This window comes from Mesocricetus auratus, unplaced genomic scaffold (assembly GCF_017639785.1).
Source record: "Mesocricetus auratus isolate SY011 unplaced genomic scaffold, BCM_Maur_2.0 Super-Scaffold_100676, whole genome shotgun sequence".
In the NCBI taxonomy this organism is placed as follows: Eukaryota; Metazoa; Chordata; class Mammalia; order Rodentia; family Cricetidae; genus Mesocricetus; species Mesocricetus auratus.
The window spans coordinates 79,049,433-79,063,145 of record NW_024429266.1 but is presented as its reverse complement, the minus strand read 5'-3'; positions in this window follow the sequence as shown (position 1 = coordinate 79,063,145).

Here is a 13,713-nt window from a genome sequence, read left to right as displayed (position 1 = left end):
GGCTATGTAATTGACCACACACCAAATAAACAGAATACACAGTGGTTGGTAGCTTTTCTTCGATTTTATTCATACTCAAGATTTTATTTACATGTTATTACCTTATAGAGAACACTTAGCATACTAATTGCTTGAGAAAAGTAACTCATCTACAAATGGCATCCCTTGATTCTGTTGGACCAGTGAGATCATTATAATTAGCTGGTACACCCAAAAGCCATAACTGACTCCCTGTAGGCTTGATCATTTTATTCCAATGTTTTATAACTCTCAAGACAGGAGAAAACAAAACAAAATAGTTGAGCTTTTGACTTAAGAACTAAAAGGAAGTCATTTAATTATTTGAAAATATTAGTTTATAAGATTAATGGAAGAAAACACATGCTTAAAATAAGACATACTAAATAGCTGAAAAGAACAGATAAGGGAGGGGAAAGCTAGGTCTTTGGGCTGAGAATCAATATACTAGATGGGAAGATCTGGTGTAACAAAGGTAACAGAAAAAAAGTAAAGTACCAGAAATAAGTATATGATGCTTTGTGTGGTGGTTCAAATGAAAATTTCCCATATGGGCTCAAAATTTTGAATATTGGGTCCCTGTTTGATGAAGTGTTTGGGTAGGTTTCACAAGAGTAGTTTTGTTGGCAGAAGTGTTCCACTGGAAGTAAGTTTTGAGAGTTTGAAGATTCATGCCATGTTAAGTTCATTCTCTCTTCTTCCTGCATGTGGTTTATGATGGCAACTCCCTCCTTCGGCTTTAGCTGCCATGTCTGCTGGTTCTTACCACACTTCATTGCCTTCGTGGACTCTAACCCAATAAACCCTCTCTTCTATAGGTTTCCTTCATCATGGAATCCTGTAAGTGGAGTTAATGGGCCATCCTAGTGGGAACTTGGGAGACAGTAACATTAAGAGATATACAGATCAATAGGTTTTAGAGAGGAACAATATTAACAACTGAGCTAGAGACCATTTTGGTGATATTTTGGCATAAAAATGGGAAGGGAAGGAGGGAAAGAGGAAGAGAGGGAGGAAGGGAGGGAGAGAGGGAGGGAGGGAAAGAGGAAGAAAGGGAGAAAGGGAGGGAGGGAGGGAGGAAGGAAGGAAGGACAGACGGACCAAAGGAAGGAAGCATGGAAGGAAGGAAGGAAGGAAGGAAGGAAGGAAGGAAGGAAGGAAGGAAGGAAGGAAGGAAAGAAGGAAAGAGCAAGCCAGTTTTCTGGCCATGTCCTAGGAACTTGTGAGAAGCAAAATTTAATGAACAAATTTGTTTAGTAGATGAGATTTCAAGATAGTCTAATATTGACCCTGTCAAAAAGACCACACCAAATCATGTTTCACACTTCCAAAAGGCAAAGATCTAAGGACTTTCCTGCTGCTGTGAAGCAACAGCAAACCAAATCTGTTGTTTATGTGGTCCAAGGGGATCAGAGTCCATCCCAAGCTGGTGGCTGAACTTGACATTGTCATTTATGTGGTTCTGGCTTCAGAGTCATAAAGGATGCATGACTAAAGGGGTCATGGAATCTCCCTCTGTGGTTTCAGGGAGCTCCTGAATTCAGTCAACATGTGGCAGAGGAGTTATGCATGGAGGCCCTGAGATATCACTATGCAACTCTAGGGAGATAAAGCCTGGGCTTCAGGGAAACTTAAAATGCTGGAGATGCCAAAGCAGTGAAGCAGCCTCAAGGATATCTACACAGTGCGTTGAACTAGCACAAGCAAGAGACACATGTTGTTAGCAGCAAAGTTAGAGTGAACTAAACCCTTTAAAAGTAGATGCCCTGACAGAGGACATGAAGCTGTAGGATCTCTATTGCTGTGAAGAGATACTATGACCACAGAAACACTTATAAAGGAAAGCAGTTAGTTGGGACTTGCTTACAGTTTCAGAGGTGTAGTCTATTATCAGCATGGCAGGAAGTATGGCAACATGCAGATAGACAAGGTGCTGGAGGAGCTGACAGTTCTACATCCAAATCCAATCCTCAGGCAGCACAGAGAGAGCTCAGGTTCTGAAAGCCCAAAGTCCACCCCTGTAACACATATTCTCAAGCAAGGTCACACCCACTCCAACAAGATGACAATTCCTAATCTCTCTCAAGTTGCTGCTCTTCATAATGACCAAGTATTCAAACATTTGAGCCTATGGGGGTCATTCTGACTTAAGCCATTATAGTGTTTGCCCTTCTGGGTCTCAATCTTGATTTGGTTCAGTATTTCCTCACTCTTTCTCCTTCCCTTCCTTTTGTAATGGCAATGGATATTCTGTGCCATTGTATATTGAAACTATGCAATTTCATCTTTTTTTTAAATTTTGCAGATGGTTATAGTTAACAGAGTGTTCGGGAATAGGAAAAGACTTTGTATTTTAACAGTGTTAAGACTGGAAGACCATGGAGACTAAGGCTAAGTGCATTTGTGATATGATATGAATATTAGTCTGTGGGGGTCAGAGAATAGAATGTGTTGGTTTTAATGACAATGTCTCCCATAAGCTCATATGTTTGAATATTTTGTCTCTAGTTGATGATACATCCGGGAAGAGGTTAAGAGGTGTGACCCTGTTAGAGGAGGTGTGGCCTTAATAAAATGAAGTGTGGATTTTGACAGTTTACTCTCTCTTTTCCTGCTGTAGCTGGAGATGGGAACCCTTTAGCTACCATGCATGCATGCCATGGACTCTGCTCCACATTGTGAACTCTATTATTCTGGAACCATCATTCAAAATAACCCTTTCTTCTAAAACTTGCCTTGGTCATGGTGTTCTGTAATAGCAATAGAAAAGTAAATAATATACTATGCAAATATCTAGTTCATTACCTTCATCCCCAATTCATTCTAACTCTTTTTATCTTTCACCATAGCACGTATAGAACTTTCTCAGGGTGGTTAGAAAGAAAATGACCCCCAAAGGGAGTGGCACTATTGGGAGGTGTATCTTTGTTGGAGTAGGTATGGCCTTGTTGGAGGAAGTATGTCACTGTGGAGATGGGCTTTGAGACCTTTTGCTTAAGCTTCACTAAGTGTGACACTCACTCGACTTCCTGTTGCCTGCAAAATGTAGGACTCTCAGATAACACTCCAGCACCCCATCTGCCTGCACACTGCCATGTTCCCTGACATGATGATAAGGGACTGAACTTCTGAAACTGTAGTGAGCCAAGAGTTCTGGTCATAGAAGTCCTAAGAATGGGGTATCATTCTTAGTACCCAAGAATGGGGTATTGCTGTGATAGGATCAAGTGTTTGGAGTATTTTAGACTTTGGGAATGTTCACTAGAAAAGCAGTTTAACATTTTATGATCTGATTAATGAACCATACTAGTAGGAATGTGGAAGACAGTGGTGCTGAGGTTGCAGAGATGAGGGATGATTTTTATGTTGCCCAGAGATCATTCTTGTGATATTTTGGTGAAGAAAGTGTGTGCTTTTTGCCCTTTTCAGAAGAAGTTTCCTGAGACTACAGTGAAGAATTTTCAATTAATTCAATTGGCAGAGTAAATCTCAAAACAGCCAATAGTAGAGAGATTACATTAATAGCTCCTCCCTGATGTTAAGGTTGATGACTACCTTATTTATATGCCATTCTTGAACCTTCATCCAGTGACAGATGGAAGCAGAGACAGATACCCACAGCTAAACACTCAACTGAACCTCCTAGAAATCAGTGACAGAGAAAGTTGAGTTGGGGAAAGAATAGGGGATAACAGGATGAAAAATACCATAATAGAGGGAGTCATTATAGGTTTGAAGAGAGATCTGGCACCAGTGAGATTTTTATTGATCTACAAGGATGACACCAACTGACAAACTAAGCAATATAGAGAGACTACCTTAAATGCTCATCCCTGATCATTAGTTAGATGACTACCATATATGCCATACTAGAACATTCATCCAGTAACTAATGGAAACAAAGGCAAACACCAACAGTTAACCACTGAACTTAACCCCTGGAACCCAGTGACAGAGAGGGAGGAATGGTGAGCAAAGTGGTAAAGAATGGGCTGGTGAAACCAGCAGAAACAGCTGACCTGAATAAGAGGTGGCTCTTGGACTCCAGACTGACAGCTGGGAGGCCAGATGGGATTGATCCAGACCCCTTGAATGCGGGTGTCAGTGAAGAGGCCTGGACAACCTATGTTGCCCTGGGCAGTACATCAGTATTTATCCCTGGCATACAAATGGATTTTTTATGTCCATATCAAGAGTCCTCTCTCAGCCTGGACTCTTGTGGGAGGGCCTAGACCCTGCCCTGAATGAAGTGATAGACGCTAGACATCTGCTAATTGGAAGGAGTGTTGATAGGGTGGGAGTCTGGGGGGAATGGTGGGGGCGGTGTGGGAGGAGGGGAGGGAGAGGGAGCTTCGATTGAGATGTGAAGCAAGTTTTTTTTCTAAAAAATGCAATAAAGTATAATAAAAAAAGAACATCAGAGAGTGGAATCCAGCTAAGTCCTGTGTTCAAGGAGATAAATGGATTAAGAAATGGAATAAAGGGAATGGTGACCTCAGTGCAAGATCACACCAGGCTAAATTTCTAGCTTGTGTAAAGGAAAGAAAGTAAAACTTGGAGCTGGGTATGGTAGGGGCATACCTTTAATCCCAGCACCAGGAATATTTCAGCTTTAGGCAGGCCTGGTCTGCAGAGCAAGGTTCAAGACAGTCAAGCTTAGGCAGTGAAGGACAGAAAACTGGTGAAGATGTAAGTCATGTTCCAGTCACCATAAGCTGCAGGAACCTATTGCGGCAGCTTCAGCCACAAGATTCTAGCTTTAGAGTTAAGGATAGAAGACACAGGTTATGGAGTTTGCCTCTGTGGCTAAGGATAGCACTGACATGTTCCCTGTCATGATGATAAGGGACTGAACCTCTGAAACCGTAGTGAGCCACACCAATTAAATGTTTTCTTCATAAGAGTTGCTATGGTCACGGTGTCTCTTCACAGCAATAGAAATATCCTAATTAAGACACTTCCCCTCAACACTTAGATTTTATGTGCATTACTCTATACTGGGGGTTTTATAAGTCTCTAGTTCCCTAACATACACTATATCAAACCATATGTGGTTAAGGAGCTTACATAGCCAATGCTCAATGGACATCTGCATAATAGAAAACTAGCTTAGCCTACACTGTATTAATTATATCTGATCAAGTAACAGGAAAGTCATTATAAGAGGTAGAATTAAGTGGATTGCCTAGAGTCTTCTGAATTTAAGTAAGATGATCTTTGAATTAAGTGGCAGTTTGTAAAACAGGCCTTGTGGATATTGATCAGAGGAATCAAATCTGGAAACATCATAAGTAGAGAAGAAAGAAACCTACTGCATCATTAGCTAGAACAAGTATATAATCTATAGTATGGTACTTTGTATGCACACAGAACATTCAGGGGTATATAATATGCTTGATTACACTATATTAATTACAAGCACATTTTCTTATATTGAGGGACTGGAGCATAGATTGATCGCTGTGAGCAAGGTATATACTGCTCTCACAGACAACCTGAGTTTGGTTCCTAGCACTCATGTCACATGACTTAAAATCAACTGTAATGCTGGCTCCAGGGACCTAATGCTTCTAGCCTCTGCAGGCACCTAGACTCACATGATCTGTTTCTGTCTATCTGTCTGTCTGTCTGTCTGTCTGTCTATCTATTTATGTATGTATATATCTATCACCACCATCATCCATCTGTCACTGTATAATGCAGTAATTGAAGGAGAGGACCTCAGAGAGGTTTTGAATTTCCCAAATTGAGCTGCAAAAACCTGCTTTTCTTTATTAGTAGCCTGTGTTGTATGTTTTATTATAGTGATGAACAGCTGATTAATACACAGTTCATATGAATTTCCAATAAGGCCATGTTCCCACCGATCTTGCATTTTCCGAATCATCTCATTGAGTGTTACAGTGTTTTACTCTCATAACTGTGAGGCAGTGAATAAAAACTGTGTAATGCCTACTCTTGAGGTGACAAGTTTACAGAAAACATGTGATTCAAACATGCACAATAGAGTCAAATAAATGGTTTTCTTGATTAAACTCTAGAATTATTTTCAAGAAAACCATTAAAAAACAGTAATATTAGCTGGGTGGATAGAAACAGGTACAGTGGAATGAAAAAGGAAACTATTGTTGAAGAAATTAACAAGGAAATAATGCCACGACTATTCATAAGTAGAATTATGTTTTTTTCTGTTTTAGATGAATGTAGCTATCTTTAAGTATGCAATTTTACAGTCTCTTACAGGTTGGGCTAGGTCAATCTTTTTTTGCAAATGAGAAAACAGGAACAGTTTCATAAGTCACATTACAGAGAGTATTCAGATTGACTGACTCTGAAACAAAGTCATCCTGTCTAGAAAGTTCAAGTTACCCATAACTGCACAACTGGTCTTAATTATTAATTATTAGATATCTGAAAAACATGGAGCTGGACTATGGAATGAGCATATTAAACTTTACCACTGGGTCTCTCTATAGTATTGGGAAAGATTATCAATTTCATTCATGAACTCTGTTAAGTAAATATCCTTAGTTAATAGAAATGGTCATAATTCAATTGAATTAGAGCCTGATAAGAATGAACAAGACTTGAAGAAGACAGAATTCAGGCTCTTATTCCTGCTTGAGCTGGAACTTTGTTTTTCCATTTGGGGACTCTGGTTTTTTTTTAACCATAGATTCCCCCCTGGTTTTTAAGCTTTCCCATTCTGTCTGGAACTGTATCATTAGCACTCCTGATTTTGTTCCAGCTTGCAAATGGTTAGGAAGTTTCCTAGTACGAGAAATTCCTCATGAAAATATATCTATTAAGCATACATCTGTCATTTATTCTACTGGTTCTTTACCTTCAGAGAATTCTACTTAATATGGGTCATTGGATAGATAGGTTGATGGATGGATGCTCAGTGTGTGAACAGATGGATGAGCGGGTGGATACAAGTGTAGATGGAGCATTTAAAAGGGAGAGAGAATGGTAAATACTATAATGTAATTGGTATCAAAACAGTATTGAAATGTTCAGGTCTATTACAGAATGGGTTTATAAAAAACACAGAGTAAAAAGGCAGATCTGGGGGGGGGTGGTTCAGCATTTAAGAATATACACTGCCCTTGTAAAGGACCTGAGTTCAGTTCCCAGAGCCCACATCTAGCTGCTCACAACCATATACAACTCCAACTTTTGGAACCTTGCACTCACATGCATATACCCACACAGATACACACAATTTGAGACATTTGAGAGAGGTTGGGGAAGAGTAAAGGTGGAAATTATATAATTGTCTTTTAATTTAAAAGTGTTAAAAAATGAAAAATAAAGTGACATGCAAAAATTTTATAACACAATATATAAAGGTATTAAATTCTAAGTGTTCATTATATAACATAATTTGTTTCTGATTTATGTTAATCCTTTTTATACTTCATTTCTGATTTAAATTCAGTTTTTTTAATTTAAGAAATATTACAAAAGAAGAATCAGTTAGAGGGAAATAAGTAGCATATATTAATATATATGGTTCTAGAAAATACCATTCTATGCTTTGATTACCATGGTAGTTTTAGATTTAGTAAAATCCTCATGAAAAGCAGTTAAATGAAGTGTTGTGAAAAGGCTTATAAAACAACTTTATATCTTTTTGCTTTATTGCCTTTCCCCTCTATTATAATATGTGATTCAAAACACTTAAGTTCATAAGCCAGTCTGAGATTTCTAATCAAATACCTTTATGCTAATCATAGCCAATATAATTCAGAATAGAAATGTGTGTACCTAAGAGACTGGATTTGATGACATTTTAAACACACACACACACACACACACACACACACATACACAAATGCATAATTCCTTAATGTTAAATTACATCTTCTCTCAATGGGACTTTGATCAATCCTCACAGCTACTCTTGGTGATAAAACACAATAAGGAGGTAATATAATGTACTGGCTTAATAATAATCAGATTCCTTTGTACTTAAGTAAGCTCCCAATTCCAAGTTGCTTTAAGTACCTATAGATATACAAAGTGTGTCCATAACACAAAAAGGAGTGCTATCTCAGCCTAGACTCTTGGGGGATGGCCTGGATCCTTCCCTGAATGAAATGACAGACTCTGGATATCCCCTATGTGGAAGGGAGTGGGGATAGGGTGGGAAGCTGGGGAGGTGGATGTTGAGAGGATGCGGGAGGAGAGGAGGGAGCAAGAGCTGGGATTGATATGTGAAGCAAGCATTTTTCTAAAAAAATGTAATAAAAATAAAGAAAATGTACCTGTAGATATTATCTCACTGATTCTTAGAACATCAGTATGGGATGAATTGCAAACAGTATGCTCTACTAGTCACGGCAGACATGGAGGTGATGATTACAATACATCATGTTTGTAGAATACTCTTTCAGAGGTGCTTAGAACATTTCACAGATGCTATCAAAGGGGCCTGGACTGAACAACATCAGCTTCTTTGGGGTAAATAAAGCATGCACAGTATCTTGCTCCATTTTACTGGTAGGGCATAGTCAGAAGAACATTGTTTTCTCTTATTACATGCTTGGGGGTCTAAAAACTTCATATAACTTATTTGAAAAATAAAAGTATGGTGCTTAAAAAAGATAAAAGATAGATAGATGATAGATAGAAGGATAGATAGATAGAAAGAATGATAGATAGATAGATAGATAGATAGATAGATAGATAGATAGATAGTTTGGCATATGGTAGTTACTACAATATCATGACACCATGACAATAGACACAGAGATGCTAGCTAAAGAAAAGATGAAGTCTCCATAAGCATTATAATTTCTAATACTCTAATTGATTTGTTTTATAGACTCTAATCCAAATCCTCTGCAAGGTAAGTGTAAGTGTAGAGAATACTACAGGTATAAAGTTGAACTTCAGACTCAAGTAATGACCCTATCTGAAAATTTTAAATACTGAAAAAGTATAATTTTCTAATGACTCAGATGATTTTATTTCAAGGACAAAATAATTTGGGTGATGAAAGCTTGGAACCAAGAAAATAAAAAAATAAATAAAAATGAATACAACCTTGTACTATTAGTCTGGTAGACTTTTGTATTACTCTATACTAGAAGAAAATGGCAAAAAGTCTTTGAGGGAAACTGTAAAGAGATAGTGTACAAGAAGCAGAAGCTGCAACTTGGGGAGAAGCAAACATTATACTGAGTGTGTTCTAAGTACTGGAATTTGAAGGCACATTCAGAGGATAATGACTGAGCACAAGAAACAGTGCACAGATAAGACAAAGGGCATCTCTCAGGATAGGTTTATAATGAATGGCAGCTTTGAGGAGAAAAACATGCATTTTTCAGAATAATGAACACAGTTGGAAGATTAGAAGCAGACATTTGATGCTTTCTGATGGTTGTCTAAAAGTTTACTTTAAAATAAAATGGAGAATCTCAAGAAGTAGGAAGCAATAGGGAGCTTATCTTAATAGAAGAAGGTGATAGAGCCTCTGCAAGATATTCAAACATAATATGAATTAGAATTGTCAATAAGTTTACTGTATTTTTTTCTAACCTAGATACCTCACCTGCTAACTCTAGGTGACCACAGCAGTTAACAATATCGCAGTGGCAGTGAATACAAACGATTTTGAAAGTGTGAATTTCTCATTGTTACATTCTCAGAGACAAAGTTAAAACCTGTGTTAGCTCAATTTGCTTCACACAGCACAAAACCAATGATAACTAAACTCTTTCTACAGTAAGTCGATTTACCCCAGCTTCCCTGGCTCAAACAAATGGGAAAACATTTAAAAATAAACCCAAGGAACAGGCAATACCCAACTTTCCTATGCTTCCTTTGCTTTGTCAAAAATAAAAATAAATAAATAAATAGCTGGGCCTGCTCCCTTTCTGTTCACGCCACTCTTTGTCATCTTTGCAGTAGCTATTGGTTAATGAAGGAAAGAGTGCTCGTGAAGTATGTTCACTGTCTGCTCAATGTTCTATACTAACAGGTATAGGCAAGGTTTCAGAAAACTACCACCACCATTTGACCCTGATTTTACCTTTCTAGACTAGAGCAAGCCATTTGTCACTAACTTCTTGGTCTGTATTATCCCCAGCCCTCTAGCTTAATTGACAATTAAATCAAATAAGTTATCACCAATGACACATGTTATACATAGTAAGTTTAAATCCACATAAATTATGTAACAATGTACTTATAGAATTTCATTCTAGTAGCTAGAATCTTTTAAGGAGAAATGAGTAAAATGCCTATCCAATCTACAATTCAAATTTTAAAAGGAAATTAAGTACAATCTAAAAGCCTTGTTATCATACAACTACAAAATGTGCTATAAATAAATGTATAATGTGGTCCAAAATCTGCAGTGTCAATTAAAATGTCCCACAAAACTGCAGATTTCTAAAACATGGTTTTAATTTTTAGAGGTTCATAAATTAAAATAAAGCAAAATGTATTCTACTTTCAAATAAGAATGAATGTGGCTTCTTAATGCAAAGATGTAGGTTTCCTTACTTTCAAATGCATCTCTATCATTAATTTCAAACTTTATAACCTTAGAATACTGCAGATATAATCTCCAAAGTCAGTATAGGCACTGTACCTGGATACAAGGCAGAAGTTTACAGCATTTTTTATTAAAGGCTACAGGATGAGGCAAAGGAAAAGGGAGGCTTCTGGTTTTTATAGCACTAATGTCACCCTTCTCTCCTTAACACTGATGTATTTCCCTGTGCAGCCGAACGGTCTATTACACAGAATTGGGAAAGCTTTGCCTCAGCAGGAGTTGTCTAGTGCTAAGTGGTTTATGGATTTGAATGTTGAGGCAATCTGCAAGCAGTTAAGGCAAGAAAGAAACAAACAACCACAGATTGGATAGGGCTTGCACTTTGGCATGCCAAATATGGATTTCATTTATTAGTTAATGAATTATTTGCTTTAGCTGGAATAATCCATTCTTATTAAGGCACATCTGGTGATAATTATAAAATGTGCAAACAATGAAAAAATATATTTTCCAAACAGTAAATAGAAATCATTAATATTGCTAACAGTCAAGTGGAAATTACATCCCTACTCTACTGCTGTCTATATCTGAAACACCTAAAACACAGCTTACTATCCTGACATATAATTATGGACAAAAGAAAAGGTTTGTGCTGAAATCTAATTAAAACTGGCATAAACAGAAATTGTATGAATATGTTGTTAGGTTTATATAACTATGTGACTTTCATTATTATCCATAGGGTAAACTCAACACATTTGTGGAATTGCAAATGATTTAAACTCAGATTCACACCAATTATTTGGGAATATATATGTTCTTTAAACAAAGTAAAAATAAATTTTGCAGAAAATACATTGAGTTATCTCCCATACAAGTTTGTATTATTTCAGTGTGGTATTTTTTGCTGATCTCAATATTATTCTTGAGCTGAAATGAGACATTGGTAGAATATTCAAAATAATACAGTTATTTGAACCTAGAGAATTAAATTAAAAATTTAAGACAATGTTTTTCAACCTTCCTAATGCTGTGACCTTTTAATACAGTTTCTCGTGCTGTGGTGACCCCCCCAGCCATAAGATTATTTTCATTGCTGCTTCATAACTGTAATTTTGCTACTGATATGAATCATAATGCAAACATATTTGGAGATAGAGGTTTGCCAAAGGATCACGATCAGCAGGTTGAGAATTACTGATTTAAGAGGATCTTATAGTTTTTATTATAGGCTGATACAGTTTACAGTCAAAATAGGTTTCTTCTAAGTCTTTCCTCAAACACTGCAGGATAACTCAATGTTTGTCTACACTCCTAGAAGAATACCCCTCATGGAATCACTCAGCTGATGCTGATGGTGATGCTGATGGTGATGCTGATGCTGATGCTGACCATAACTGTGCTCATCTCTAGGCAGCAAAGCAAAGTAAAGCAGATGTGAGTGTGGTCTTCCTGATGAGTCTGTTTCTGAGATGATGGCTGCAGCCTTCTAGTGCATGGGTTACCACATCCCCAACCATTTACCAGATATTTTGCAAGGTGCTGAATATGACTGTGTCCCTTCTTTAGCACACTTAACTCTATTCGACTTTCTTTGTCTAGTTCAACTGAAATGCAGAACATAGTCGGGGGGAATGAAGTCAGCGCTGCTTCACACAGCTAGTGTCCATGTCTACTTTGCACAAAATAGGAGCCAGAGCTAATCTCATTTTATCCCCTGATATCCTACAGCCCTGCTTGGACTTCACTTAGAGATGATGTCCAACTTGGTTGTGATTGTCACTTAATATAGATTTTCATTTCCCAAGGAGAAGAGGATTATACAACAGAAAGCCAGGATATGATGCCCTGACAAACTTGTATTGATTATATTTTGACCAGTTCAGTTTGGTTTTCAAAAGAAATTCTGAACTCACAATTAAAAATTCAATGAAATAGATATGTAAGTATATAGATGATCAATAAATTGATGAGAGGGAAATGCAGACACACATATACATGCACATAAGAGAGAGAGATAGAGACAAGTAGAGACACAGACAGAGACAGAGAGGAGAGGGAGAAGTCTTTCCCACTGGATAGTTGATGATTCCACATAGCTTCATTCCTCTCCTGCCCCCCCAATCTAGTATCTTGTCCTACACTCAGAAGCTCTGCACACTCATGTGTCTACTACAAAGGTCACAGCAAGCTGGCAGGAATCCCACTCCTATCTGGGCACCTTGTCTCTCATGAAGGTAGTCAAAGTGGTTCTGTCCAAGTATCCTGAGGTATTCTCTGACACAGCAATTTCTTGTAATTTCTTTTCGTTTTAAATTTAAATTAGAAACAAGGTTGATTCACATGTCAATCCCAGATCCCTCTCCCTCTCCCTCCCTGCCGCCTCCCACATTCTCACAACAACCTCCCACACCCTCCCCCAATCACCATTCCTTTCCCCAGGGAGGGTGAGGCCCTCCAGGGGGGGTATCCATAGTCTGTCATTTCATGCAGGGCAGGTACTAGGCCCTCTCCCAAGAATCTAGGATGAGAGAGCATCCCTCATTTTGGCATGGGCACCCAAAGTCCACTTGTATGCCAGGGATAAATACTGATCTACTACCCAAGGCCCCATAGATTGCCTAGGCCTCCTCACTGACACCCACATTCAGGGGGTCAGTATCGTTTCTGCCCTGCCATTCCCACAAAACATGGAGTTTTACAAGCATGACATATCTCTAATAACCCATGTTTTTATTTCCCCTCAGTCTTAGGGAAAGGAAGATTGAAAAACAAGTAGCATATTCAGGTAATTCACACTTTAACATATATAAATCTTTGCAAGTAGAACATCACCACATGAAACTCAATTTGCATGTTGAAAGTTCTCATATAAAATAGTTGATAAAGTTTTGTATCAATCTTTGTTTACTTTTGTAATTAGTAAAAAAATGCCTATAGTAAAAAATAAAGCTGTAAGGTTATGATGAAATTCTAGTATGCCAATCATTTCAATACTATGGTTTCACAACAGTTTAGTTAAAATTCTCCTCTTGGAAGTCATTAAATATGTTGACTTTTGTTTCATTTGATTTGGTTTGAATTTTTAATCCCATGGTCATCACTCCAAAATATGTTTAGAGTTAGTTCCCAAGAGTTTATTTCTTAAGCCAAGGTTCTACAACTATGTAAACAGAAAACTGAAGTTA